We start from the raw sequence: 27,291 nt of genomic DNA, 5'->3' as shown, positions 1-27,291 counted from the left end.
GGCATTGAACCTGGGACTTCATATGTGGGAAGCCAGTGCTCACCACTGAGCCACGTCGGCTTCCCTGAGTTGGTTTTTTCCTTTGTTTTGCTTGTTGCTTTTGTTTTTTCAGGAGGCACTAGGAACCGAACTCAGGACCTTCCGTGTAGGAGGCGGGTACTCAACTGCTTGAGCTACATCTGCTCCCCCTCTTAGTATTTTTTGTTTGTTTCTTATATAAATAATATTTAACCTCTTAGTAAATGCTCTCTTAGTACTTTTAACTCTTTGGACATGGGATCTTTCTCTGCTCCTTTTATTTATTTAATTATTTATTATTTTTATTTTTGTTTCCCCTCCCCCCTTGCGGCTTGCTTGCTCTCTGTTCTGTGTGTCCATTTGCTGAAGGCTCCTCTGTGTTCTTGCTTGTCTCCCTTCTTTTTGTTGCGTCACCTTGCTGAGTCGGCTCTCCATGGTGTCTGCAGGCCGGGCGGTGCTCTGCAGCATGTGGGTGAGCCTGCCTTCCCAAGGAGGCCTCAGGATGCGAACCGAGGGCCTCCCACATGGTAGACGGGAGCTCATCTGATTGAGCCACAGCCGCTTCCCTCTCTGCTCCTTAAACACCGGTTTTCCAGGATTCAGATCAGCCTGTGGCCCTCTCACTATTACTCCCTCACCTTCCCCCATCTCATCTACTCTCACATTGTTTTAAAAAATTGCAATGAAAAATTAAAAATAGTGCACATTTACTCTATTAGGAAAATACACATAATACAAAGAAGAAAATGACATCCATCTATAATCCCATCAACCAAAGATAACCACTGGAGCTGTTTTGATGTTTATTTTTTTGTTCTGTTTTCTATATCTGTGTTGTTTTTTTTTCTGCTCCCCATTCCCTTCCCCTCCCACGCTGCTGTTTTTACTGTGTCCATTCGCTGTGTGATCTTCTGTATCTATTTTTCTTTTTGTCTTCTTGTTTTTCTCCTCTAGGATTCACTGGGATCCAATCCTGGGGACCTCTTATGTGGAAAGGTCAATTGTGCCACCTCAGATCCTGGCTTCTGTTGCACTTCGCCTTGACCCTTACCTTTGTCTCTCTTTTGTTGTATCATCATCTTGCCCTGAGACTCACTGCGTGGGCACTGGCTCACCATGCAGGCACTCAGCTCACTGTGTGGGCACTGGCTTGCTGTGCAGGCACACTTTTTTTTTTTTTTTAAACCAGGAGGCCCCAGGGATCGAACCCAGGTCCTCCCATATGGTAGGCAGAAGCCCGATCACTTGAGCCACATCCGCTTTCCTGTGTCTGTTTTTTATCTGCTTATTCTCTCCCTCTCTCTAGATATGGATATAGATACACTTTTTTTTTTTTTAGGAGGTACTGGGGATTGAACTAGGACCTCACTTGGGAAGCAGGCACTCAACCACTTGAGCTACATCTGCTCCCCTCACCTTTTTTTTTTAAATGATGTACTGGGGGCTGGGGATTGAACCTGGGACCTCGTATTTGGGAAGCCGGTACTCAACCACTGAGCCACATTAGCTTCCCTGAGTTGGTTTTGTCATCTCTTTTGCTTGTTGTTTGTTTTTGTTTTTTCAGAAGGCACCAGGAACCAAACCTGGGACCTCCTATGTGGGAGGCAGGAGTAATACAAGAGCATAGTTATATTAAAATGTATTAAAAGCTTACATTGAACAAAAGCAGTTCTATCTTTTCACCCTGAGACCTCCCTAAAGGCAAACTACTTTCAGCTGTTTTTTTCCTAGTATTTACCCCCACATTTTAAAGTAATATATTTATATTACTGTTACTTGATTATTAATTATAGACATATATCTCTTAACTTTGTTATGGTAAAATTCCCCTTCTTTCCTTATCCTCCCATTATTGCTTTATTTTAGGTAAATCATTGGGAATTGATTACACTATTATGACTATGTAAATGTTATTTGCCATTGAATCAAGTAATGTGCTGGAATTGTAGGTTTTTTGTTGTTTTTGCTAACTTTTCCTGGATTTACTGTCTTATATTTTCATTTGCTTAGTGTTCTATATTCTTAGCTCAGTGCTCTTGTCAAGTGTAAAATACCACTTATTTTTGAAACTCTCAGATGTACATATTCCCTTTTTTTCCCTTATCGATAATCCCTTCTGCAGTCCTCAGCATTCCTGCCCTTGCCTTAACTGGTTGCTCAGTAAGTCTGTCAAACACCACATTGGGACTTTTGTTTTTCCTTTCTGTTTTCCCAGGTTGATCTCCTGTTTCTTGGTTACTGTATCTTTCATGATTTACTTCCCTTTTTTCACTAGCGTATCCCTAGTTGGTTCCCAAGAATGGGCGCATGGGAAGTAAATTTTTTGTATCAATACATGTCTGAGAATGCCTTTTTCAACCTTAATACCTGATGGATTGTTTGGTTGGGTATAGGATCCTAAATAAAAGAATCAGTTTCACTTAAGAGTTTTGAGGTATTTGCTTTAGTTCCAGCATCTAGAGTTGCTGTTTTAATTACTTCCTTGTTGTCTGACTAGTTTTTTCCCTTTCTAAAGCTTTTCCGCTCATTTCATTGTTTCCTATATTCTGCAGTTTACAGTGATCTCCCTTGGTATGACTCTTTTTCATTCATTGCACTGGGTAACTGATGGGCCTTTTAAATCTGGAGACTCATGTCCTTTAGCTCTGGGAAAAGTTCTTCTATTATTGTTAATTTTCTTCCCCAAATTTGCTTGGTCCTTGAACTTATAGTTAGTTACATATTGGATCTTCTAGAGTGATTTTTTTTTTTAAGATTTATTTATTTTCCAAGGATCTGTTGTTAATCTCTAATTTATTTCAATTCTGTTATAGTCAGAGAATATACTTTGTATGACATTAATTAAATATTTTTTTTGAATTTTTAAGGTATGAAATATTGCTGTCTAGGTGAATTTCTGTGTACATTCAAAAAGAAGGTGTATTTTGCTGTTGGGTGGCATATTCTATAAATGTCATAAACTAGGTGAACTTGGTTGATAGTGTCATTAAGATTTTCTGTATTCTTGCTGATTTCCTCTTTACTTGTTCTAACAAATATCAAGAGGAGTCTAGATCTGTTGTTAGGGATATGTTGATTTCCTTGCAGTTCTGTCATTGTTTGCTTCATGTACTTTCAAGCTCTGTATTTAGGTGCATAAATCTTTAGGATTGTTTTTTCTTCTTATTTGACCCCTTTTACCATTACCTCTCTTTTCTAAACTTGATTTTGTACACTTAATAATTGAAAATATAAACAATAATTTGAAAAGAAAACACAGTTAATAAAAACATACATTTCTCAGTTAAACGTACTAGATACATGTAATTTTAAAAAAATTACACAATATATTTGATTCCTAATAATGTAATCATACAGTATTTATCCTTTAGTGTCTGACTTGCTTCACTCATCATAATGTCCTCCAGGTTCATCCATGTTGTCATATGTCTTAAAATTTCATTTCTTCTTACAGCTGCATAATATTCCATCGTGTGAATATACCACAGTGTGTTTATCTGTTCTTCAGTTGATGGAAACCTGGGTTGTTTCCAGCTTTTGGCAATCGTGAATAATACTGCTATGAACATAGGTGTGCAGATGTCTGTTTGTGTCACTGCTCTCAATTCTTCTGGGTATATACTCAGTAGTGGTTTTGCAGGGTCACGTAGCTAGTCTATGTTCAGCTTCTTTAGGAACTGCCAAACAGTCCTCCACAGTTGCTGTATCATTCTGCATTCCCACCAACAATGAATAAGTGTTCTTATCTTTCCATATCCTCTGCAACACTTGTAGTTCTCTGTCTTTTTAATAGTGGCCATTCTGATAGGTGTGAAATGATACCTCATTGCAGTTTTGATTTGCATTTCCCTAATCATTAGTAATGTTGAGTGTTTTTTATGTGCTTTTTTGCTATTTGTGTTTCTTCTTTGGATAAATGTCTATTCAAGTCTTTTGCACATTTTTTGGTTGGGTTGTTTGTCTTTTTTATTTTTATTTTTTAATTCATTCATTACCCGCCCCCTCCCCCCCCAGCCCTTTCCCCCTGTTGTCTGCTCTCTGTGTCCATTCACTATATATTCTTCTGTGTCTGCTTGTATTCTCATTAGGTGGCTCTGGGAACCGATGCTGGGACCTTCTGAAGTGGGAGAGAGGCAATTACTCTCTCGCTCCACCTCAACTCCCTGTTCTGCTACTTCTTATTTTCTCTCCTCTGTGTCTGTTGTTGCATATCTGGCTACGCCAGCTCTCAGCGTTGGCCAGCACTCCTGCATGGGGCAGCTTTCCCGCTCAGGATGTCACTCCTGTGCGGGGCAGCATTCCCACATAGGCTGATACTCCACTGTCCCAGCTTGTCATGTGGGCCAGCTTGCCCTCACTAGGAGGCCCTGGGCATCGAACCCTGGACCTCCTATATGATAGACGGGAGCCCAATTGGTTGAGCCACATCCATTTCCCAGGTCGTTTGTCTTTTTATTGTTGATTTGATTAGTAACATCTCTTTATATATCCTGGATATTAAACCCTTATCCGACATGTGATTTCTAAATATTTTCTCCCTTTGAGTCGATTGCCTTTTCACCCTTTTGACAAAGTCATATAAGATGCAAAAGTCTTTAATTTTAGAAGGTCCCATTTATCTATTTTTTCTTTTGTTGCTCATGCTTTGGGTGTGAGGTCCAAGAAACCATCACCTACTAAAAGGTCTTGAAGATGTTTCCCTACATTTTCTTTTAGTAGTTTTATGGTCCTGGCCTTTATGTTTAGGTCTTTATCCATTTTGAGTTGATTTTTGTATAGGGAGTGAGATAGGGATCCTCTTTTCATTCTTTTGGTTATGATATCCAGTTCTCCCAGCACCATTTGTTGAAGAGACTGTTTTTGTTCCTTTAACATGGACTTGGTAGATTTGTCAAAAACCAGTTGACTGTTTAGACGAGGGTTTATTTCTGGACTCTCAATTCTGTTCCACTGATTGATATGTCAGTCTTTATGCTAGTACCATGCTCTTTTGACCACTGTAGCTTTGTACTATTTTTCAAGGTCAGGCAATGAAATTTCTCACATGTTGCTCTTCTTTTTTAGAATGCTCTTGACTATTCAAGTGCACTTTCCCTTCCAAATGAATTTGGTCATTAATTTTTCTAATTCTGTAAAGTAGACTGTTGGAATTTTGATTGGTATTTCATTGAATCTATAAATTAGTTTGTGAAAGAGTGACATCTTCACAATATGTATTCTTCCAATCCATGAACACAGAATGTCATTTCGTTTGTTTAGGTCTTTCAAAATTTTTTTTTAGCATTATTTTGTAGTTTTCTGCATATAGGTCCTGTACTTCTTTGGTTAAGTTAATTCCTACATATTTGAGTCTTTTTGTTGCTATTGTAAATGAAACTTTTCCCCTGATTTCCTCCTCAGATTGTTCATTACTAGTGTATAAAAAATTACTGATTTTTGCTTGTTGATCTTGTATCCTGCCACTTTGCTGAACTCATTTATTAGCTCAAGCAGCTTTGTCGTGGATACTTCAGAATTTTCTAAGTGCAGAATCATGCCATCCACAAACAGTGAGAGTTTTACTTCCTGTTTTCCTATTTGGATGCCTTTAATTTTTTTTCTTGTCTAATTGCCCTAGCTAGAACTTTAGTACAATATGGAATAACAATGGCGACAGTGGTCATCCTTCCTGTTCTTAGAGGGAAAGCTTTCAGCCTTTCCTCATTGAGTATGATGTTGGCTGTGTGTTTTTCATATATGCCTTTTATCATATTGAGGAATTTTCCTTCTATTCCTGTCTTTTGAAGTGTTTTTATCAAAAAATGGATACTGGATTTTGTCGAATGCTTTTCTGCATCGATTGAGATGATCATGTGGTTATTTTCCTACAATATGTTAATGTTGTATATTATGTTGATTGATTTTCTTATGTTGAACCAGCTTTGCATACCAGAAATAAATCCCACTTGGTTGTGATGCATAAGTCTCTTGATATGCTGTTGGATTCGATTTGCAAGTATTTTGTTGAGAAGTTTTGCATCTATGTTCATTAGAGAGATTGGTCTGTAATTTTCTTGTAATATCTTTATCTGGCTTTGCTATTAGGATGATGTTGACCTCACAAAGTGTGTTGGGTAATTTTCCTTCCTCTTCAGTTTTTTGAAAGAGTTTAAACAGGTTTGGTGTTAATTCTTGAAATGCTTGGTAGAATTCACTTGCGAAGCCATCTGGTCCTGGACTTTTTTTAAGGGGAGATTTTTGATGACAGATTCAGTCTCGTTAAATGTTTTTGGTTTGTTAACGTCTTGTATTTCTTTCAGTGTCAGTGTAGGTTGTTTGTTCTACAACCTATAGCACATAACAACCTATAGGCTGTTTCTAGGAATTTGTACATTTCATCTAGGTTGTCTAGTTTGTTGCCATATAGTTTCTCATAATATTCTCTTAGGATTCTTTTTATTTCTATGGGGTTAGTTGTAACTTTCCCCCTTTCATTTATGATTGTACAGTGATTATTGTACAGATGCATATTTCTCCCTTCAGTTTTCCCAGAGTTTGTCTCATGTATCTTGAGGCACATGGTTAGATGCATAGTTATGACTGTTACATCTTCCTGGTGCTTTGTCCTTTTTATTTTTAAAAAAGATTTATTTATTTATTTATTTCTCTCCCTTCCCCCCCCACCCCGGTTGTCTGTTCTGTGTCTATTTGCTGTTTCTTCTTTGTCTGCTTCTGTTGTCAGCAGCACAGGAATCTGTGTTTCTTTTGGTTGCGTCATCTCGTTGTGTCAGCTCTGCCTGTGGGTAGCACCATTTTGAGGCAGGCTGCACTTTCTTTCGCACTTGGCGGCTCTCCTTACAGGGTGCACTCCTTGTGCGTGGGGCTCCCCTACGTGGGGGACACCCCTGCGTGGCAGGGCACTCCTTGCGCGCATCAGCACTGCGCATGGGCCAGCTCCACACGGGTCAAGGAGGCCCGGGGTTTGAACCGCGGACCTCCCATGTGGTAGACGGACGCCCTAACCACTGGGCCAAGTTCACCACCCCCTTTTTATTAATATATAATGACCTCCTGTATCTCTTATAACTTTTTTGCCTCTAAAGTCTATTTTGTCTGACAGTAGGATAGCTACCCCTGTACTTTTTGGTTACTGTTTGCTTGGAGTATCTTTTTCCAACCTTTCACTTTTAGCCAATTTGTATCCCTGGGTCTAGGGTGAATTTCTTATAAGCAGCATATGGATGGTTCATGTTTTTTTAATCTATTCTGTCAGCCTTTATCCTTGGGGAGTTTAATCCATTTACATTCAGTGATATTTCTGTAAATAAACTCTTACACCATTTTATTCTTTGGTTTTCATGTGTTATATCATATTTTTGTCTTTTTACTCTTTTGGTTATCCTTTCTCTATTTTTTCCATACTCTTAGCCAAACCTCTCGCTTCTGTCCTTTTCTTTCAGGTTCTAAGGCTTCCTTTAGTATTTCCTGCAAAGGTGGATTCTTTTTTTTTTAAAAGATTTATTTATTTATTTAATTCCCCCCCTCCCCTGGTTGTCTGTTCTTGGTGTCTATTTGCTGCGTCTTGTTTCTTTGTCCACTTCTGTTGTCGTCAGCGGCACGGGAAGTGTGGGCGGCGCCATTCCTGGGCAGGCTGCTCTTTCTTTTCACGCTGGGCGGCTTTCCTCACGGGTGCACTCCTTGCGCGTGGGGCTCCCCCACGCGGGGGACACCCTTGCGTGGCAGGGCACTCCTTGCGTGCATCAGCACTGCGCATGGCCAGCTCCACACGGGTCAAGGAGGCCCGGGGTTTGAACCGCGGGCCTCCCATATGATAGACGGATGCCCTAACCACTGGGCCAAAGTCTGTTTCCCAAGGTGGATTCTTTTTTTGCAAACTCTTTTACTCTCTGTTTGTGAATATTTTATACTCACCTTCATATTTGAAGGACAATTTTTCTGGATAAAGAATTCTTGGCTGGTAGTTTTTCTTTCAATATCCTGATTGCATCATACCACTGTCTTGTCACTTCCATGGTTTCTGAAGAGAAATCCATGCTAAGTCTGTATGTGAGAGTTTGCTTCTCCCTTGCTTCTCTAAGAATTTTCTCTTTATTTTTGACATTTGACATTCTGAGTACTATGTGTCTTGGAGTAGGTGTATTCAGATTTATTCTGATTGGGGTATGGTGCGCTTCTTGGACATGTAAGTTCATTTCTTTTGTGAGAGTTGGGAAATTTTTGGCTATTTCCTCAAATACTCTTTCTACCGCTTTTCCCTTCTCTTCTCATTCTGGAACTCCCCTGACATGTATGATGTTAGGTTTCATGTTGTCATTCAATTCTCTGAGCCCCTGCCCATTTTTTTCTCTCTTCAATTTATCTATTCTGTCTTCAGTATCACTTATTCTTTTCTTCTGTCATTTTGTGTCTGCTGTTGTAGGCCTCAAAATTGTTTTTGATTTCATCTATTATGTATTTCTTTCCCAAGACCTCCGTCAATGTGGTTTCTGTTCAGAATGTCAAATCTTCTTTGCCCTCATTTAATGTCTTCTTTTTTTAAAAAAAGATTTATTATTTTTTAAAGATTTATTTATTCCCCCCCCCCCCCAATTGTTTGCACTCATTGTCTGCTCATTTTGTGTTCATCTTACTTTTAGAAGGCATGGGGAACTGACTTTGGGGCCTCCCATGTGGGAGGGAGGCACCTAATCACTTGAAACACTTCTGTTCCCTAAATGTCTTTTTTTTTTTTTTTTGAGATTTATTTTTTATTTCTCTCTCCTTCCCTGCCCACTTCCCACCCCCCAGTTGTCTGCTCTCTGTGTCCATCGCTATGTGTTCTTCTGTTTCCGCTTGCATTCTTGTCAGTGGACCCGGGAATCTGTTTCTGTTTTTGTTGCGTCATCTTGCTGCATCAGTTCTCCATGTATATGGTGCCAATCTTGGGCAGCCTGTACTTTTTTCATGCTGGGTGGCTCTCCTTGTGAGGTGCACTCCTTGCGCGTGGGCTCTCCTATGTAGGGGACACCCCTGCATGACATGGCACTCCTTGCACACATCAGCACTGTGTGTGGGCCAGCTCATCACATGGGTCAGGAGGCCCTGGGTTTGAACCCTGGACCTCCCATGTGGTAGGTGGATGCTCTATCCATTGAGCCAAATGCTCTTCCCCCTAAATGTCTTCTCGATGTCATCTTTTTGGCCATATTGTCTTTCAACTCATTAATTTGATTTTGGAAATTTATGCACATCTTGGTAATTAGTATCTCTTCTGGGGATTTGATATATTCCTTTTCTTGGGCCATGTCTTCTATTTTCTTAGTATGGCTTGTAATTTTTTGCTGATGTCTAGGAATCTGATTTGGATGTAATTTACTCAGTTGCTTGGTTTCTTTATCTTTTGTAGGGATTTATTAGCAGGAGGCTGTGTGTTACCACTGCTCTTTGATTCTTGGCTCAGCCTGGATAATTAGGATTGTCCCTGCTAGTTGTTCAAAACTGGGCTCTGTACCTGGTTTTTGTTGTAGACCGGCTTCCTAGGGCCTTCAGGAGGGAGGTTACAGAGGCCTGAAAAAGCCTCTCACTTATTTTTAATTTTCTTGCATGCAATTTCTTGGTCTGCCAGCAGATGGCGTGCTTTAGCAACTCTCCATTCAATGCCTGGTTGGAGTGTATTGCAACACAGAGGGGGATCAATGTATTAGAGTTTTCTGCCTGGAGGCTAAGAGCCTTGTAATTCACACTTTCTCATACACAGTCCTCCAGACTTTTCTGGCAGCCCCCTTCCCTTTCCTGGGTAGGAAACACCTCTACTTCCCTCTGAGACCTCAAACATCAGTCCTGGTTAGTACAAGGAGATTGGGAGGGTTGTATATCTTTAGCCGCTTGCCTTCTCCCAAATCTAACAATGATGCAGCCCTCCCTGGCCTGGAAGGGCTCCTGGGACACAGACCAAATCTGTGGGTCAAAAGCTGAGTCAACCTTAGGCTGTGTCCCTCTCTCTGCCCTTTCCTGGGAAGGTGTGTCCTCAACAATAGTTACGGGCTAGAAGAGAGGGAGATTGAGATGGTCAGATTTCTCCATTTCTGTTCCACCTCCAGGGCAAACCATGGTGGTGGTCCCACCTGGCCTGGAAGAGCTGGTGAGACACAGCAGACCGTATTTGTAGGTCATAAGCTGGGTTAGCCTTAGACGGTATCCCTTTCTCTCCCCTTTCCTGGGTTTGTGGGTCCCTGGGGCCCCCTTTGTCTGTAGCCGCAGGCCCAGAGGCCTGAGTATTCTAAAGTGGGGGAGGGTGCCAGCAGTAGCAGCAGCCACTGGTTTCAACTCACAGTTCTGTCGTCCTGATTCCCCTCCTTTGTCCCTTTCTCCTCTGGGTGGTATCCAGCCTTCGCCTGGTGTCCTAAACCCTAGAAGATCTTTTCCAGGCTGTTTCAGGCTGTCTTCTAACTATTTTTCTGGAGGAGAAGAGAGTCCTGTGTCTTCCTAGCCCACCATCTTCCCGGAAGTCTGATTATCTCTTTAACAGTAAGACATTGTACTGCAATATACTGTTAACTCTTTGGCTATCTCTCCTTCATTAGATCCTGCTTTGGGGCAGGGAGTTTCTCTTTCATCTTCCCCTGGCACAGTCTCTGGTAGGCAGTAGGCAGAACAATTTAATTGTTGAACTGAGTATGAGGGTGAAAGAAAGCCTCCTTATTCCTGTAGTTCTGTGCTATTCATTATGATTGCCACTAGCTACATGTAGCTATTTTAAATGAAGCAAAATTAAAACTTCTGTTTTTGATTGGCACAAGCTGCCTTTCAAGTGTTCTGTAGCCACATGTGGCTATGGCTCCCATATTGTACCACAGTACCACAGAGATGAGATATAGAACATTTGGGTCATTTCATGTCATCACAGAAAACATTCTCTTTCAGTGACTGTGCTATTGTAGTCAGTCTGTCTCTGCTAGGCCAGTGAGAATTTTCCTAGCATCTCTTTCCCTCTAGCTTTAAAAAAAAAATTAGTTTATTATTTTTCTTTTGTTATTGTTTTATTAAATCAGTGCATTTTTTTGGGGCAGGGGGAGATCCATGGATTGAACCCAGGACCTTGTACATGGAAAGCAGGTACTCAACCACTGAGCTATACCTGCTCCTCCTGCTAGCCATTTTTTTTTTTAAGTACTGAGACCAGGGATTAAACCAGGGATTTTGTATGCAGGAGGCTGGCACTCAACCACTGAGCCACATTGGCTCCCCTGAGTTTGCTGCCTTGTCTGCTTGTTGTTTTTGCTCATTGTCGGCTCGTTTTTTGTTTTCTTGAGAAGGCACTGGGAACTGAACCTGGGACCTCCCATATGTGAGGCAGGTGCTCACCTGTTTGAGCCACATCTGCTCCCTAGGCTTTTGTTTACTCCAGTGCCTGGGCAGCCTGGGTAGCCCTAGCAGTCTAGCTGTGGTCCTCCTTTGTTGGGACTGTCAGCATAGTATTATTTGTGTATATAGTTGATGTTGAATTTCTGCATGTTTGGGCCATCTTTGAAATAGCTGTGCATTATTTGTTGTTGATGATGACAGGGGAAGAGTTAGTTAGCATTTAATGTTACAAAAGCTACATCCTGAAAAATTAAGCTGAGAGTCATATGTAGGACAGGTGGGAGGAAGGATTAAAATTAGGGACTTTTGGCTGAGTAATTTAATTTGATAACATAAAGAATTCCTTTATTGTAAAAGTTTAAAAGTTGGTGTGTGAACTGAATTGTTTGGCACAGTATATCTGGGTTCTCATACATAAAACCTCTTTCTCAGGAACCTCTGGTCAAATTATTTAACTAATAGTTTTTAAGGAAAAGAAGTTATACTTAAAAAAAACCAAAAGATTTATTTATTTATTTATTTATTTTTCTCCCCTTCCCCCACCCCGCCATTGTCTGCTCTCTGTCCATTTGCAGTGTGTTCTCCTATGTCCGCTTGCATTATCTGGCGGCACTGGGAAACTACGTCTCTTTTTTTGTTGTTGTTGCATCATCTTGCTGCGTCAGCTCTCCGTGTGTGCAGCGCCACTCCTGGGTGGGCTGCGCTTTTTTAATAAGATGTTATTTTTTTTTAAGATTTATTTATTTATTTTATTTATTTCTCTCCTCTTCCCCCCACGCCTCCACCCCCAGTTATCTGCTCTCTGTGTCCATTTGCTGAGTGTTCTTCTGTGACCGCTTCTGTCCTTATCAACGGCAGCGGGAATCTGTTTCTTTTTTTTGTTGTTGCATCATCTTGTGTCAGCTCTCCGTGTGTGCGGCGCTATTCTTGGGCAGGGTGCACTTTCTTTTGTGCTGGGTGGCTCTCCTTATGGGACGCACTCCTTGCACGTGGGGCTCCCCTACGCGGGGGACACCCGTGTGTCATGGCACTCCTTGCGCGCATCAGCACTGTGCATGGGCCAACTCCATACAGGTCAAGGAGGCCCGGGGTTTGAACTGTGGACCTCCTGTGTGGTAGGCGGATGCCCTATCCATTGGGCCAAGTCCACTTCCCCAGGGCTGCGCTTTTTTCACATGGGGTGGCTCTCCTTGCGGGGCACACACCTTGCATGTGGGGCACCACCCCTATGTGGGGGTGCCCCTGCATGGCACAGTACTTGCGTGCAGCAGCATTGCGCGTGGGTCAGCTCACCACATGGGTCAGGAGGCCCTGGGGATTAAACCCTGGACCCTCCATATGGTAGACAGATGCTCTATCAGTTGAGCCACTCCACTTCCCCCTCTCTTTTTTTAAATGGAATTCTTTTGTTACTTAAATGACGTTAAATTGCAACTATGAAATATCCTGAGATTTGCGCAAAGTAATTACTTATTTGGTTGGTGCAAAAGGAGTTGCAGTTTCAAACTGTGAATTTTAAATCATTGTAACTAGGTTCAGACACATCTTTGTTAATCAAAATATGAACCATTACAATCAACACATTTTGCCAATGAGAAATAAGTTTGTGTATTCCTTTAGCTAAAAATCCATGCTTCGGGATTTGAGAAACTCCTGGAAAGCATTTTCTGCATCCTGCTGGTTGTGGAAGTGTATTCCCTGCAAAAAGTTGTCGAGATACTTGAAGAAGTGGTAGTCGGTTGGCAAGAGGTCAGGTGAATATGGCAGATGAGGCAAAACTTTGTAGCCCCATTCGTTCAACTTTTGAAGAGCTGGTTGTGTGATGTGTAGTTGGGTGTTGTAATGGAGAAGAATTGGGCCCTTTCTGTTGAACGATGCCGGCTTGTAGGCGTTACAGTTTTCAGTGCATCTCATCAATTTGCTGAGCATACTTCTCAGATATGATGGTTTTGCTGGCATTCAGAGACCAGCAACAGACCACCAAACATGACCATCACCTTTTTTGGGTGCAAGTTTGGTTTTGGGAAGTGCTTTGGAGCTTCTTCTCAGTCCCGCCACAGAGCTGGTTGTCGCCGGTTGTTGTATAAAATTCACTTTTGTCGCATGTCACAGTTCGATTGAGATTGGTTGTTGTTGCTTAGAATAAGAGAAGATGACACTTAAGAATGACTATTCTTTTGATTTCCAGTTAGCTCACGAGGGACCCACTTACTGAGCTTTTTCATCTTTCTAGTTTGCTTCAAATGCCAAATGACTGTAGAATGGTCGACGTGGAGTTCTTCAGCAACTTCTTGTGTAGTTTAAGATGATAAGCTTAGATGATTGCTCTCAATTGTTCATTGTCAACTTCTGATGGCCAGTCACTATGCTCCTCATCTTCAGGGCTCTCATCTCCTTTGGAAAACTTCTTAAACCACCACTGCACTGTACGTTCGTTAGTAGTACCTGGCCAAATGTGTTGTTGATGTTGTGAGTTGTCTCCACTACTTTATGACAATTTGAACTCAAATAAGAAAATCACTTGAATTTACTTTTTGTCTAACATGATTTCCATAATCTAAAATAAATATAAAATAAACAGCAATTAGTCATTAGCAAAAAACATAAAGCGAGAAGTGCACGTTAAAATGATGTATACCATAATCACATTTATTTAAGAATGTATGCCAATATCAAATAGCAGATTTCAACAATGCAAAATCGCAATTACTGTTGCACCAACCTAATACTTAAGACTCCTCTCCACTCATGGATGTGTGTTTGAATTCACATTTGGGAGAAACATGGCCAACTGATTCAAACCAATGACAATATTCAGTAGGTGCCGTATCTCTATTTTACTACCATGGCTTTCTGCTTGATTTTGGTATGTTCACATTGCCTCCTTTGAGGTCTGTTTGTTTATAGTACATTCTATTTATAGAGCCCAAAAAGTATTTAAGAAATGCACATATTAATCTGTGTGGAATTTCTTTTCTTGTCCTTTTTCCTTTCTGCTGTTTGTGTGGCTATTTTGAGACTTGTCTGAGGAAATATTACAACACTTAAAATAGTTAATAAATTTACAGCCCCTCCTATCAGTGCAGTTTTCCCTGTTCTTCTAGACATCAAAATTATTTCATACACTCCTGAAGTCTTATTCACTAAATTGCCCTTTTCTCCAAATTATGATAATACTCTGTTTTCAGAGTATTTTGCAAATAAAAAATTTAAAAAGTAGTTTAGCTATAATTTCAGATACGTATTTGAACTTTTGGCTTTGAATAATGCAGGTGAAATGCCTTAGGTTTTTGATCGGCTTGTAAGTGAGGAAGATTGTCTTTTCCAGGTATATTAACCTTAATTGCCTGAATGGCTGAGTTGTGAATTTGCACTGTCTCAGAAGAAACCTAATAGTGGAGATTGTTATGGGTAGGGGTCACAAAACTCAAATGCCTACAGGTCCAAGTAAGATAAAGAAATGAAATGGCATTTTCTTTTTTAAAATTAAAAAAAAATACATAACTACTATTATTACATTTATTGATGTTAATGCTTATTTCATTTGCCTTAAAAATTTACCCTATTGAAATTTAAGTCCATTTTTGCTTTTATGGACAGTGCTGTCCTAAACATGCTAGAGATGTATCACTAGACACCAAGGCTGGTGATTTTGGTTATTGTAGGATAGATTCCTAGGAGAGGGATTGTTGGGTCACAGTAGTGCCATTTAAAAGGTTGAACCAGGCTACAGTCCTGTCATCTTTTTGTTTTCAAAAAGCTTACGTTGTTTGTTTTTCTGGAATTTTAACAAGCTTTGCACAGACCTTTTCCTGGTGTTCTTGGATACGGACTAGGCCCAAAGCCCCCTCTTCATCAATTTATTGGTGAGGATACTCATGATACGAGAGTCTGAGCTTTTAGTTCTGTAATTGAGGGGCACATGTCTGTTTTCAGAGTTTCCTGGCTTAGTGGTGAGTATTGTGGAAATGGAGTTCCTTACTGCATCCTAGCTTGAGTTTGACCTTAGAGAAGTCATTCTTCTCTGAGTCTCAGTTTACTCACCTGAAGAGTACAGGCTAGACTAGATAATCTAAGGCATATTTTAGGCTTTGCGAGTCAGATGGTCTCTGTCACAGCTTCCCTTGTAGCATGAAAGCAACCATTGGCTCATGGTTTTGTTCCAGTAAAGCTTTATTTATAAAAACAAGCAAGTTGCTAATCCCCTGTTCAGTTCTTGACATTTCATCCCTCCTCCCCTCAGCCTCTTTTACCCCCTGACCTTTCAACTGTTTGTATAATTCTACCTTTTCCAGAATGTCATATAATTGGAATTGTACAGTGGTATTTGGTATAATCACATAGTTGTGCCTTCATCACTTCAGTCATTATTAGAGCATTTTCATTATTCCAATAATAATGATAAACAAAAAGCGAACAAAGAAAAAAACAAAATTCTTTGCCTCTCAATCTCTCTATCCTTTCCGTCATACATAGGTGCTATTCCTGGCTATTCTTGCATATTTATTTGTTTTTAAAATTTACTGAAGTATATCAGTCATATATAAACATACATAAACAATAAGTGTATAGTAGTAGTTGTGGACTTACAAAACAACATATATAACATCATGCAGGACTCTTGTACCTTCCCTACCACCAATACCTTGCATTGTTGTTAAACATTTTTAACTAATGATTGAAGAGCATCATCAAAATACTACTACTAACCAAAGTATTTTTCCCCCAACCCATCCTATTATTATTTATCTTTATATCATTTATATATGAACATACATACACAATAAGTGTATAGAAAAGTTGTGAACTTAAAAAGCATACATGCATAACATTATAACAGGGGTCCCATACATCAGCCCTCCACCAACACCTTGCATTGTCGTGAGATGTTTGTTACAAATTATGAAAGAATATTGTCAAAATCTTACTACTAATTATAGTCTTGTAGCAGTTTGATATAGTTATGAATTTAAAAAATAAATAGATATTGGATTATGTTGTAAACTGGTCTGTACCTGGGCATGATTAAATTATGATTAGGGCTTTGATTGGCCACGTCAGTAGGGTGTTGAGTCCCTGCCCTTCATGGATGGCAACTCACAGATAAAAGACATGGCAAAGGACAGAGTTGGAGGGTCTTTAAGGTTGGAGTTTTGATGTTGGCACTTGATGCTGAAGTCTTAAGCTGGAGCCCCAGGAAGTAAGCACACAGAGGAAATAGAAGCATGCCCTGGGAAGAGAGGAACCCTGAGCCCAGAGAGAAGCAAGTCCTGGGAAGAATGGAACCCAGGAAGCCTGAATCCTGGCAGATTTCAGCAGCCAATTTGCGCTAACATGTGAAAATAGACTTTGGTAAAGGAAGTAGCTTAGGCTTTATGGCCTGGTATCTGGGGTAAATAAATACCCTTTATAAAAACCAACTGATTTCTGGTATTTTGCATCAGCTCTCCTTTGGCTGACTAATATATTGTCCTTATCTTAAATTTGTGTATTTTTCCCCCAACCCACCCTATTATTTAAATATATTTTTTTATGACAGAAGTTAACTTTTTTTTTAAGATTTATTTTTTATTATTCCCTCCCCCCCTCCCCGCCGTTGTCTGCTCTCTGTGTCCATTCACTGTGTTCTTCTGTGACTGCTTCTATCCTTATCAGTGGCAATGGGAATCTGTGTTTCTTTTTGTTGCGTCATCTTGTTGTGTCAGCTCTCCGTGTGTGCGGCACCGTTCCTGGGCAGGCTGCACTTTCTTTCACGCTGGGCGGCTCTCCTTACAGGGCGCACTCCTTGTGCGTGGGGCTCCCCTACACGGGGAACACCCCTGTGTGGAATGGCACTCCTCGCGTGCATCAGCACTGCGCATGGGCCAGCTCCACACGGGTCAAGGAGGCCCCAGGTTTGAACCGCAGACTTCCCATGTGGTAGGTGGACGCCCTATCCATTGGGCCAAGTCTGCTTCCCAGAAGTTGTTAACTTGTAAAACGGTCATTTACATGTGCAGAATTCCCATACAGCACCTCTCTATAAATACATCACACTGTGGTGGAACATTTGTTACAGATAAGATAATATCATCTGATTGTTACTACATGCATAGTATACATTTGGAAACATTTTCCATATTGCTCCATTATAAACTCAGTATATCTTTGGCATAGATGCAAGAATATTACATTATTACTGCTAACCACAGTCCTTTGGTCACTCCAGTTGTATTTTTCCCATGCTTCTCCACATTTCCACCACCCTGCAATAGTGATGTACATTTGCTCTATGTAACAAAGGATACCCTTGCATCTGTACCATGAACCACAGTTCTCATCCACCTCTTGGTTTACTGTGCTATTCATTTCCTAGATTATTCTCCAGCATTCTGTCAATTGGTATTTACATACCTAGACTACCATTTTCAGCCACATCCCCATTTATAAACCAACTGTTATCACTGTGTTTCCATCCACTCTATACATTTCCACACTTTTATTTTTTACAGTAAAGCTAATTAAAACTTCTATATACTTCTAAACATCAGTAGTTCATCTCAGTCCTCCTCTTACCTCCTTTAAGAATCCACCACCTACCACTAGGTCTTGAAGATATTTTCCTACAATTTCTTCTATGAGCTTTATAGTTCTTGCTTTTATTTTTAGGTTTTTGATCCATTTTGAGATAATTTCTCTTCTTCTGGGATACCCATGAAATGTATATTTGCACGTCTTTTGCTGTCATTTAGTTCCCTGAGACCTTGTTCAATTTTTTCTATTCTTCTTCATCTGTTCTTTTGTATGTTCACTTTCAGAGGCCATTTCCTCAAGCTCACCAACCTTTTCTTCTGCTTCCTCTAATCTGCTATTGTATGATTCCAGTCTTTTTAAAATTATATTTATTGGGAAACGGACTTTGGCCCAGTGGTTAGGGCGTCCGTCTACCACATGGGAGGCCCGCGGTTCAAGCCCCGGGCCTCCTTGACCCGTGTGGAGCTGGCCCATGCGCAGTGCTGATGCGCGCAAGGAGTGCCGCGCCACGCAGTGTCCCCCGCGTAGGGGAGCCCCACGCGCAAGGAGTGCACCCATAAGGAGAGCCACCCAGCGCGAAGGAGGGAGCAGCCTGCCCAGGAATGGCGCCGCCCACACTTCCCATGCCGCTGACGACAACAGAAGCGGACAAAGAAACAAGAAACAAGACGCAGCAGAAAGACACAGAAAAGAGACAACCGGGGGAGGGGAGGGAATTAAATAAATAAAAAAATAAATCTTTAAAAAAAAAAATTACATTTATTGCACCTTTCATTCCCATAAGATCTGCTATTTTTCTTTGTATGCTTTCAAATTTTTCTTTGTGCTCATCCAGTGTCATCTTAATGTCATTAATCTCTTTAGCCATCTCATTGAATTTATTGAAGAGGCTTGTTTGAACTTCTATGATTAGTTGTCTCAACTCCTTTATGTCATCTAAAGGGTTATCTTTTTCCTTTAACTGGACAATATCTTCTTGTTTCTTGGTGTGGATTATAATTTTTTGTTGGTGTCTTGGTATCTGGATTACTAGAGTATTTATTCTGGGTGTAGTTTTTCTCGTTAGTTTAGGGCCTCCTGCCCTTTCTTCCTTGCAGGTTGTGCAGTAGGAGCCAAGCATGTATTTAGTGCTGTAAGCTGTGGAGGCTCAAGCTGCCCTCATTGCCCCAGGACTGATGAAACTTCTCCCAACTTTCTCCTTTGCTGAGGTTAGGGACAGAGTCACAGCTATGTGGAATAATCCAAGTTGTGCATTTCCAGACTGTAGTTGCCCAGAGAGACTGATGAAACTTCATGCCCCTTTCTCCCCTGCCTGGAGCAGGGATGGAGCTGCAGGTGTGGGCAGCAGTCTATGCAGTGTGGGTTCAAGATGACCGCATTTGCCCTAGAGACTTCCAGTTATTCAGTCTGTGCCAGCCAAATGTACCTGCAGTTACCTGGATAAGCTGGTGCAGGGCCCACCAGCCCCTTTCCTGCCAGAGTTGGGTCTAAAGCCTAGTCTAGGGCTGCAGGCTGATCTGGGTGAAAGAAACTGGTTCCTATGTCACTGAGATTTTCAGTCAGCCCAGCTTCACCTCAGACTGGGGGCAGAGTCAAAATGGCAGCCACTGGCCTCTTTCCGACTTAGACAGATTCACACCCCAGCTGTTCCTAGGGTTATACCTTAGCTAGTCAAGTCTACTAATCAGTAGCTGAAATCAGTAGCCAACTGTCTCCTCCTCCCCTGTTTTTGGGAAATGGAGCTTCCAATTCCAGGCACAGAACAGCTCTTAGGATGACTTGCCCTGCCAGAGTAAGGTCATCACTGGCTTCCACAGCTTAGCTGGTATTTTCCCGGAGAGGCTGGCACAGGTACCCCCAGCTTCCTCTGTGCTGGAGGTGGAGCTGCGGCCTGGGCTACAGTTGCGATCTGATCTGAATGGAAAGAAGCCAGTACCTACCAGCACGGTGATTTTCATTCTGCCTTGCTTCCCCGTGTGCCAGGTGTGGAGTTAAGATGGTGGCTCCCAGCCTCTTTCTGACTTGGACAGGCTCAACCTTTACCTGTTCTTAGGATTATACTTTAGCCTGCTGAATTTACTCATCAGTAGCTGAAATTGGTGCCCAGCTGTCTCTTCCTCCCTGTTTTTGGAAAGTGGAGTTTTCAATTCCAGCCGCACAATAGCTCCTGAGGTAGCTTGTGCCTCCACTGGAGGATGGGCACTGGCGTTGGTGGCGTGGAGTGCCCTACTTATGAATCTTCTATGCAGACGGGCAGTCTCCTCCTTTCATTCCTTCAAGGATGTTGCAGGATGTTCTTTTGGTCTCCTGGATCCCCCAAATGTGCTTCAGCTAGATCTAGATAGTTCTGTGTGTTTACCAACTGCCTTATAGCAGGCTGACTCTAGGAGCTCCTTACTCTGCTTCCATCCTGCTGGTTGTGCCTATTTATTTATTTTTAAGAAGCTTTATTGAGATATATTCACATACCATACAATTTATCTGAAGTTTATAATCATTCCCCCACCCTTGTCGTTTGTGCTCGCTGTCTGCTCTCTGTCAGTTCATTGTGTTCTTTGTGTCTACTTGTCTTCTTTTTAGGAGGCACTGAGAACCGAACTTGAGACCTTCTATGTGGGAGGGAGGCATCCAATCTCTGGAGTCACCGCCACTCCCTGCTTTTTGTGTCTCTCATTGTGTCTATTTATTGTATCTTGTTGCATCATCTTTTTTTTCCCCTCCCCCCCAGTTGTCTGCTCTGTGTCCATTTGTTGTGTGTTCTTCTGTGACCGCTTCTATCCTTATCAGCAGCACTGGGAATCTGTGTTTCTTTTTGTTGCATCATCTTGTGTCAGCTCTCCATGTGTGTGGCACCATTCTTGGGCAGGCTACACTTTCTTTCGCACTGGGCGGTTCTCCTTACAGGGCACACTCCTTGAGCGTAGGGCTCCCCTACGCAGGGGACACCCCTGCGTGGCAGGGCACTCCTTGTGCGCACCAGCACTGCACGTGGGCCAGCTCCACATGGGTCAAGGAGGCTCAGGGTTTGTACTGTGGACCTCCCATGTGGTAGGCAGACGCCCTATCCATTGGGCCAAGTCCACTTCCTGCATCATCTTAATTGACTCAGCTCGCTGCACCAGCCTGTTGTGTTAGCTTGCTCTCTTACTCATCCTCTTTAAGAGACACTAGAATCCAAACCTAGGACCTTGCATGTGGTTGGCGGGAGCTTAGTCGTTTGAGCCACACCTGCTTCCCGCTCCCGTCTTTTTATTTTCTTTTTGAACCTGTATCTGATTGAGCATCTAGATCCAACTACCAATTTGCAGGAAATATAGAGTACAGGGGAAGATATTTAACCATGGGAACACAATCAACAAATCCAGTCTGTGGGAAACTTTATGGCACAAACTGGTTTCTTCAACAAATAAATTGCAAGGGTGAAAAAGATGGACAGGGAACCTATTGAGTAAAAGAGTTGTGAAAGAGACAGAGTAATCAGTAGCAATATTTGCCTTCATTTGGATCCTGATTCAAATAAACTATTTTTTAAAAAACAACACTTAAATGACATTTATGAGAAAATTGAAAATTTGAACACTGACTAGAATCAATATTTTACATGTGATAATGGTAGAATGTTAAAATATCTTTATTCTTCAGATATACACTGAAATATCTGTGAGTTGTCTCAAAATAATAAAGGAGAGGAAGAAGAGAGTCTAGAAGAAACACAATTGGCCTTGTGTTGAAATTTTTTAAAGCTGGGTACATGGTGGTGTATAATGTTCTGTCTACCTATAAGTTTTCCATATTAAAAAGTTTTAAGATTCATCACCCACATACATATACCAAAATAGAGGTTATTCCCTTCATTTTAAAAACAATTCACATATATATAAATACCATAGCAAATACATAGCATTTCTGGTTTAGAAACTTTGTTCTTCACTTAAGACATAGACATGTTTTCCCAGATCACTGAAAAAGCATTAAAAACTTCTAAAATGATTGCATTGTGTGTGTGTGTACCATTAGTCTTTAAAACCTCTCCATAGTTGGGATTTTAAGATGGTTCCAATTTTTTATGCAATAAAGTAAAGCTGAAATATACATAACTGACGTAAATCTTTGTCCTTAACAATAATTGACTAGGTTAAGTGGAATAACTGGGTCAGAAGGTATGAACTACTTTTATAACAGCTTTATTGATATGGAATCACACAACATAAATTAGCCCTTTAAATTGTCTAATTCAACGATTTTTAATATTTTCATACAGTTGTGTAACCCTTATCACTATCTAATTTTAGAACATTCTCATCAACTCAAAAAGAAACCTGTACTCATTAGCAATTACTCCCCATTCCTCCTAGCCAATGAAAAGGCATTAACTTTTCAGTGTCTTAGTACATGTTGCCAAACTGCTTTCCAGAAAGGCGTGTTATATTCCTATCAGCCGTATTTTTTTTAAAAAGCCATTTTTTTCATATTTTCACCAGGATTAAAAATGATAATTTAAAAAACTTAAGCAGAGGGAAGTAGATGTGCCTCAAGTAATTAAACTCTTGTCTACCATATGAAGGGTCCCGGGTTTAATTCAAGGGGCCTCCTGATGAGAAGCAAGCTGGCCTGTGTGGTGCGGAGAGCTGGTTGGCCTGTGCGATACAAAGAGTTGGTGCCACAAGATGATGCAAGAAAAAGAGACACAAAGGAGAGACAGTGAGAGACACAACAAACCAGAGAGCTGAGGTGACTCGGGTGATTGTGTGCCTCTTCCCCATGTCGGAGGATTACAGGATCAGTTCCTGGTGCCTCCTAAAGAGAAGACAAGATGAGAAGACAAGCAGACACAGAAGAACGTGCAGCAAATGAACACAAAGAATGCAAGCGGCCGGGGGTGGGAAGGAATAAATAAATAAGTATATCTTTTAAAAAAACCTAAGTAGAGGGGAGCAGATGTGGCTCAGTGGTTGAGCACCTGCTTCCCGTATGGGGCCCCAAACTCAATCCCCATTACCTCCTAAAAAAATAATAAGCCTAAGCAGAAATTGGGAGCAGGTGTGTCTCCGGTGGTTGAGCTCCTACCTCCCACATGGAAGGTTCCCGTGCCTTCTGAAAGAACAAGAACAAACAATGGGCAAAACAAACCAATTTAGGGAAGCCAAGAGTGCCAACTTCTCACATGCAAGGTCCTGAGTTCAATCTCTGGCCCCCGTACCTCAAAAAACAAACAAAAACAATTTAAGCAGAAGTAAGTAACTAGTTGCCATTTACATGGCAACTTTTTTTTTATTGCTTGTGGGAGTGAAATTTTATATATTCATTTGACTGTATATTTTTTTCTTTTGTAAATTGTCATCCCCTTTGTTGGGAGCTAAAATCCAATTTAATTGTCAGTCTAAAAATCTCTTGGACTATCAATCTGGTGCCGAGAGAGATCATGAAAAAATTCCAGAACCAAATATAGTCTTCTTGAGGTTAACCATACCATGGATCTTATTAGTACAGGTAAGTTAGAGTTTGCCATAAAACATAAAGTAATGACCACATGCCTACTTCCAATCAAACGTACTATTTCTAGCTTCCTTTGTTAGTACAGAATAAGCTTGTCTAGTGACACTTCAGAATAAAGCATTCCATCCTACAGGGACAGAAAGCCCATTATTGTTTAGCGCTTGTGGATGTCTCGTTAATAAGCCAGTTACTGTTAAATTAGAAGGGAAAAATTAACCTACCCTACATCATGCAGTGATAGTCATTTGCACAAAACCAGAAGTGAAACCTCTTGGTTCCTAACATGCTAATAGTGAGAAAACATCCAACCTTATCATTAGGATAGATAAAAATTGAGGGCAAGAGAAGCAAAGTCAGCCATGGCACACTTGGGAATCTTCTTGGCTGCCCAAAGCAGAACTCTCCAAAGAACCCTCCAGAGACTCATCAGAAATATGTGCTCAACAAATTTCATCTGAAATTTCATGTATACCTTTAAAACAAAACAAATGTCTCAACTTCAGTGATTCTTCTCTATTGTTTTCCTCAGATACTAACCTTTTAAATCAGAATTGCTGTGTGCCTTTAATCACTTCTCTGGTCATTTTTTGGATTTTATGCACTTTTTTTTTTTTTTTGAGGGGGTGGGAGATAAACACCTTTTTTAAATTTGTGAAACAATAGATTCCATAATAGCCCTCAGAAACAAAGTATGGTAAACTTAGACTAATGACTGTAAAAGCAGATCCTAACAAAGATCTCAATAGAGAATTAGCTTGCAGGGTGATCTGAATCAATACCCCCAAAGATCACCTAGAACCATAGAATGTTAAAAACTGGAGAGGAGGGGAGCAGATGTAGCTCAGTAGTTGAGCACCTACTTCCTTATGTACAAGATCCTTGGTTCAAACCCCTGTACCTCCTAAAAAAAAAGTTTAGGGGAGTGGGTGTAGCTCAGTGGTTGAGTGCCGGCTTCCCATATATGAGGTCCAGGGTTCAATCCCTGACCCTGTATCTCTCCCCCGCCAGCCAAAACAGAACAAAACAAAACAAAACAAAAAACACTGGAGAGGAGTGCAATAGTCATGTTGCCCTGCTTGAACTGTGTGCGTGGAGTTCACACATTTCCAGGGCTCCTTTACTCTTCCCTGACCTCTACAGTATGAGTTAAACCAAACAGCTAACTGAACCTGTTCTTTTCTGATTCTGTCAGGATACAGTCTTGCCGACTCTTACCCCTAAATTGTTCATTTACAGAAAGGATTGCGCCTAATGAAAATACAAGCTATTGGAAGGATAAGCCTCACAATACTGTTATTATCCTTAAGATAATAACAGATCAGTGACGAGAAACAATCTAGGCTAGAAGATCTCTGGATGGATACCATGGTTTCTCTGGAATCAAATGCCACGTTTAGGTACCACAGGGCACTCCTGGCTGGTCACTCCCATACTAGGGCTGCCTGCACCCAGCCCAGTAGAGGCTTGTAAGGCCCCAGCACCTCCACTAGCACCTGCTGTGCTGCCTCAACCTGCTGGTCCTGTTCCCAGGAGCCTTACATAGTGTGGTGGCCCAGGAAAGTCGGCCCCGAGCCCAGACCTGTGGCCACGACCACCCCCTCAGCCTCCTTCATTCTTCCCACTGCAGCCACAACATTTGGTGCCCTATGGCCCAGACCCTGTCTTTTTAATAGTGGTCATTCTAATGGGTGTGAAATGGTATGTCATTGTAGCTTTGATTTGCATTTCCCTAATTGCTAGTGATATTGAACATTTTTTCATGTGTTTTTTTGCCATTTGTATTTCTTCTTTGGACAAATGTCTATTCAAGTCTTGTACCTATTTTTTAGCTGAGTTGTTTGTCTTTTTATTGTTGAGTTGTAGCATATCTTTATATATCATGGATATTAAACCCTTATCAGATACGTGATTTCCAAATATTTTTCCCATTGAGTCGGCTGCCTTTTCATCCTTTTGAGGAAGTCCTTTGAGGTGCAAAAGTGTTTAATATTGAGGAGGTCTGTTTATCTTTTTTGTTGTTGTTTCTGCTTGTCGGGCAGTAGCAGCTTCTGGTTTTAATTCACAATTTTGCAGTCATAATTCTTTTCTTTTGCCTCCTCTCTTCTGGGCAATGTCCAGCCTTCCACTAGTGTCCTATACCCTAGAAGATTTCTTCCAGGCCATTTCTGCCTGTCCTCTAGTTCTTTTTCTGCGTGAGAAGAGATTCCCATGTCTTTCTAGTCCTCCATCTTCCCGAAGTACCCCCGAATTCTTTTTTATTGCTGAATAATAAGTCATTGTATGAATGTATCACAGTTTGTTTATCCATTCACCTATTTTTTTCTTTAATGATTTATTTTATTTCCCCCCCCTCCTCACGTTCCCCCCATTGTCTGCTCTCTGCATCCATTTGCTGTGTGTTCTTCTGTGTCTGCTTGTATTCTCATTAGGTGGCTCTGGGAACCGATCCTGAGACCTTCCAGAGTAGGAGAGAGGCTATTACTCTCTTGAGCCACCTCAATTCCCTGTTCTGCTACGTCTTCTTATTTTCTCTCCTCTGTTTCTCTTGTTGCATCATCTCACTGTGCCAGCTCTCTGTGTCGGCCAGCACTCCCACATGGGGCAGCTTTCCGATGCTGGGAGGATTTCTGTGTGGGGTGGCACTCCCGCTTGGGCCAGCATTCTGCGTGGGCCAGCTTGCCCTCACCAGGAGGCCCTGGGCATTGAACCTTGGACCTCCTATATGGTAGATGGGAGCCCAGTTAGTTGAGCCACGTTCATTTCCCTCTATTCACCTATTGAACATCTTGGTTGCTTCTAATTTTTGGCAGTTTGAGTAAAGCTGCTATAAATATTTGCATGCAGATTTCTGTGTGGACATGTTTTCAACTCATTTGACTAAATACCTAAGAGAATGATTGCTGGATTTATATGATAAGGCTATGTTTAGCTTTGTAAGAAACTGCCACACTATCTTCCAAAGTGGCTGTATCATTTTGCATTCCCATCAGGGTTCATTGATTGTTATCTGTAGTTTATTTCTTTATTTCATGGATTTTGATCTGATCTGTATTTTCTTCCTGCTTGCTTTGGGTTTAATTTGCTCTTCTAATTTCTGAAGGCAGGGCTTAGATTGTGACTTGATCTTCTTTTTCTAATCTAAACATTTACTGCTATAAATTTCCCTCTATGCACTTCTTCAGCTCTATCCTACAATTTTTTTTCAAAGAGCACTTTTTTTTTAAAGATTTATTATATTATTTATCACCCCCCCCCTTGCTGCTTGCTTGCTCTCTGCTCTCTGTGTCCATTCGTTGTGTGTTTTTCTGTGTCTCCTTGTCTCCCTTTGTTGTCATCTTGCTGCACCAGCTCTCTGCGGGCATAGGCTGTCAGCATTCCGTGGGCGTCAGCTATCCTACAATTTTTGATATGTTGTATTTTCATTTTCATAGAATTAAAATATTTTCTAACTTCCATAATAACTTCTTTTTTTTTTATCCATGTATTATTTTGAATCATTTTGTTCAAATTCCAAATATTTGGGGATTTTCCAGATGTCTTTCTTATATTGATTTCTAACTTATTTCCACTATAGTCAGAGAACATATTTTATATGACTTCAGTATTTTAAAAACATTTGAGATTTGTTTTATGCCCTGAAATATTGTCTGTTTAGGTGAATGTTGCATATGTACTTAAAAAGATGGTGCATTCTGCCATTGTTGGGTGGAGTGTTCCATAAATGTCATAGTTTTGGTCAGGTTGTTTGATAGTGTTATTAAGGTTTTATATATAGTTGCTGATTTTCTGTCTGCTTGTTCTGTCAATTACTTGGAGAAGAGTTGTTTTTTTTTAATACTTTTTTTTTAAGATTTATTTTTATTTATTTCTCTCCCCTCCCCCCTAGTTGTCTGTTTTCTTTGTCCATTTGCTGCGTGTTCT

At 41.0% G+C, this 27,291-nt stretch overlaps 1 protein-coding gene across 15 annotated transcripts in view; it reads left to right on the top strand.

The window, feature by feature from the left end:
- The window catches only part of BPTF (bromodomain PHD finger transcription factor), a 175,804-nt gene that overhangs the window by 10,962 nt on the left and 137,551 nt on the right, over positions 1–27,291 (top strand). The gene's annotated exons all lie outside the window — the stretch shown is intronic.

Source organism: Dasypus novemcinctus, chromosome 21 (genome assembly GCF_030445035.2).
Source record: "Dasypus novemcinctus isolate mDasNov1 chromosome 21, mDasNov1.1.hap2, whole genome shotgun sequence".
NCBI lineage: Eukaryota > Metazoa > Chordata > Mammalia > Cingulata > Dasypodidae > Dasypus > Dasypus novemcinctus.
This window is presented reverse-complemented; position numbering and strand designations above follow the sequence as displayed.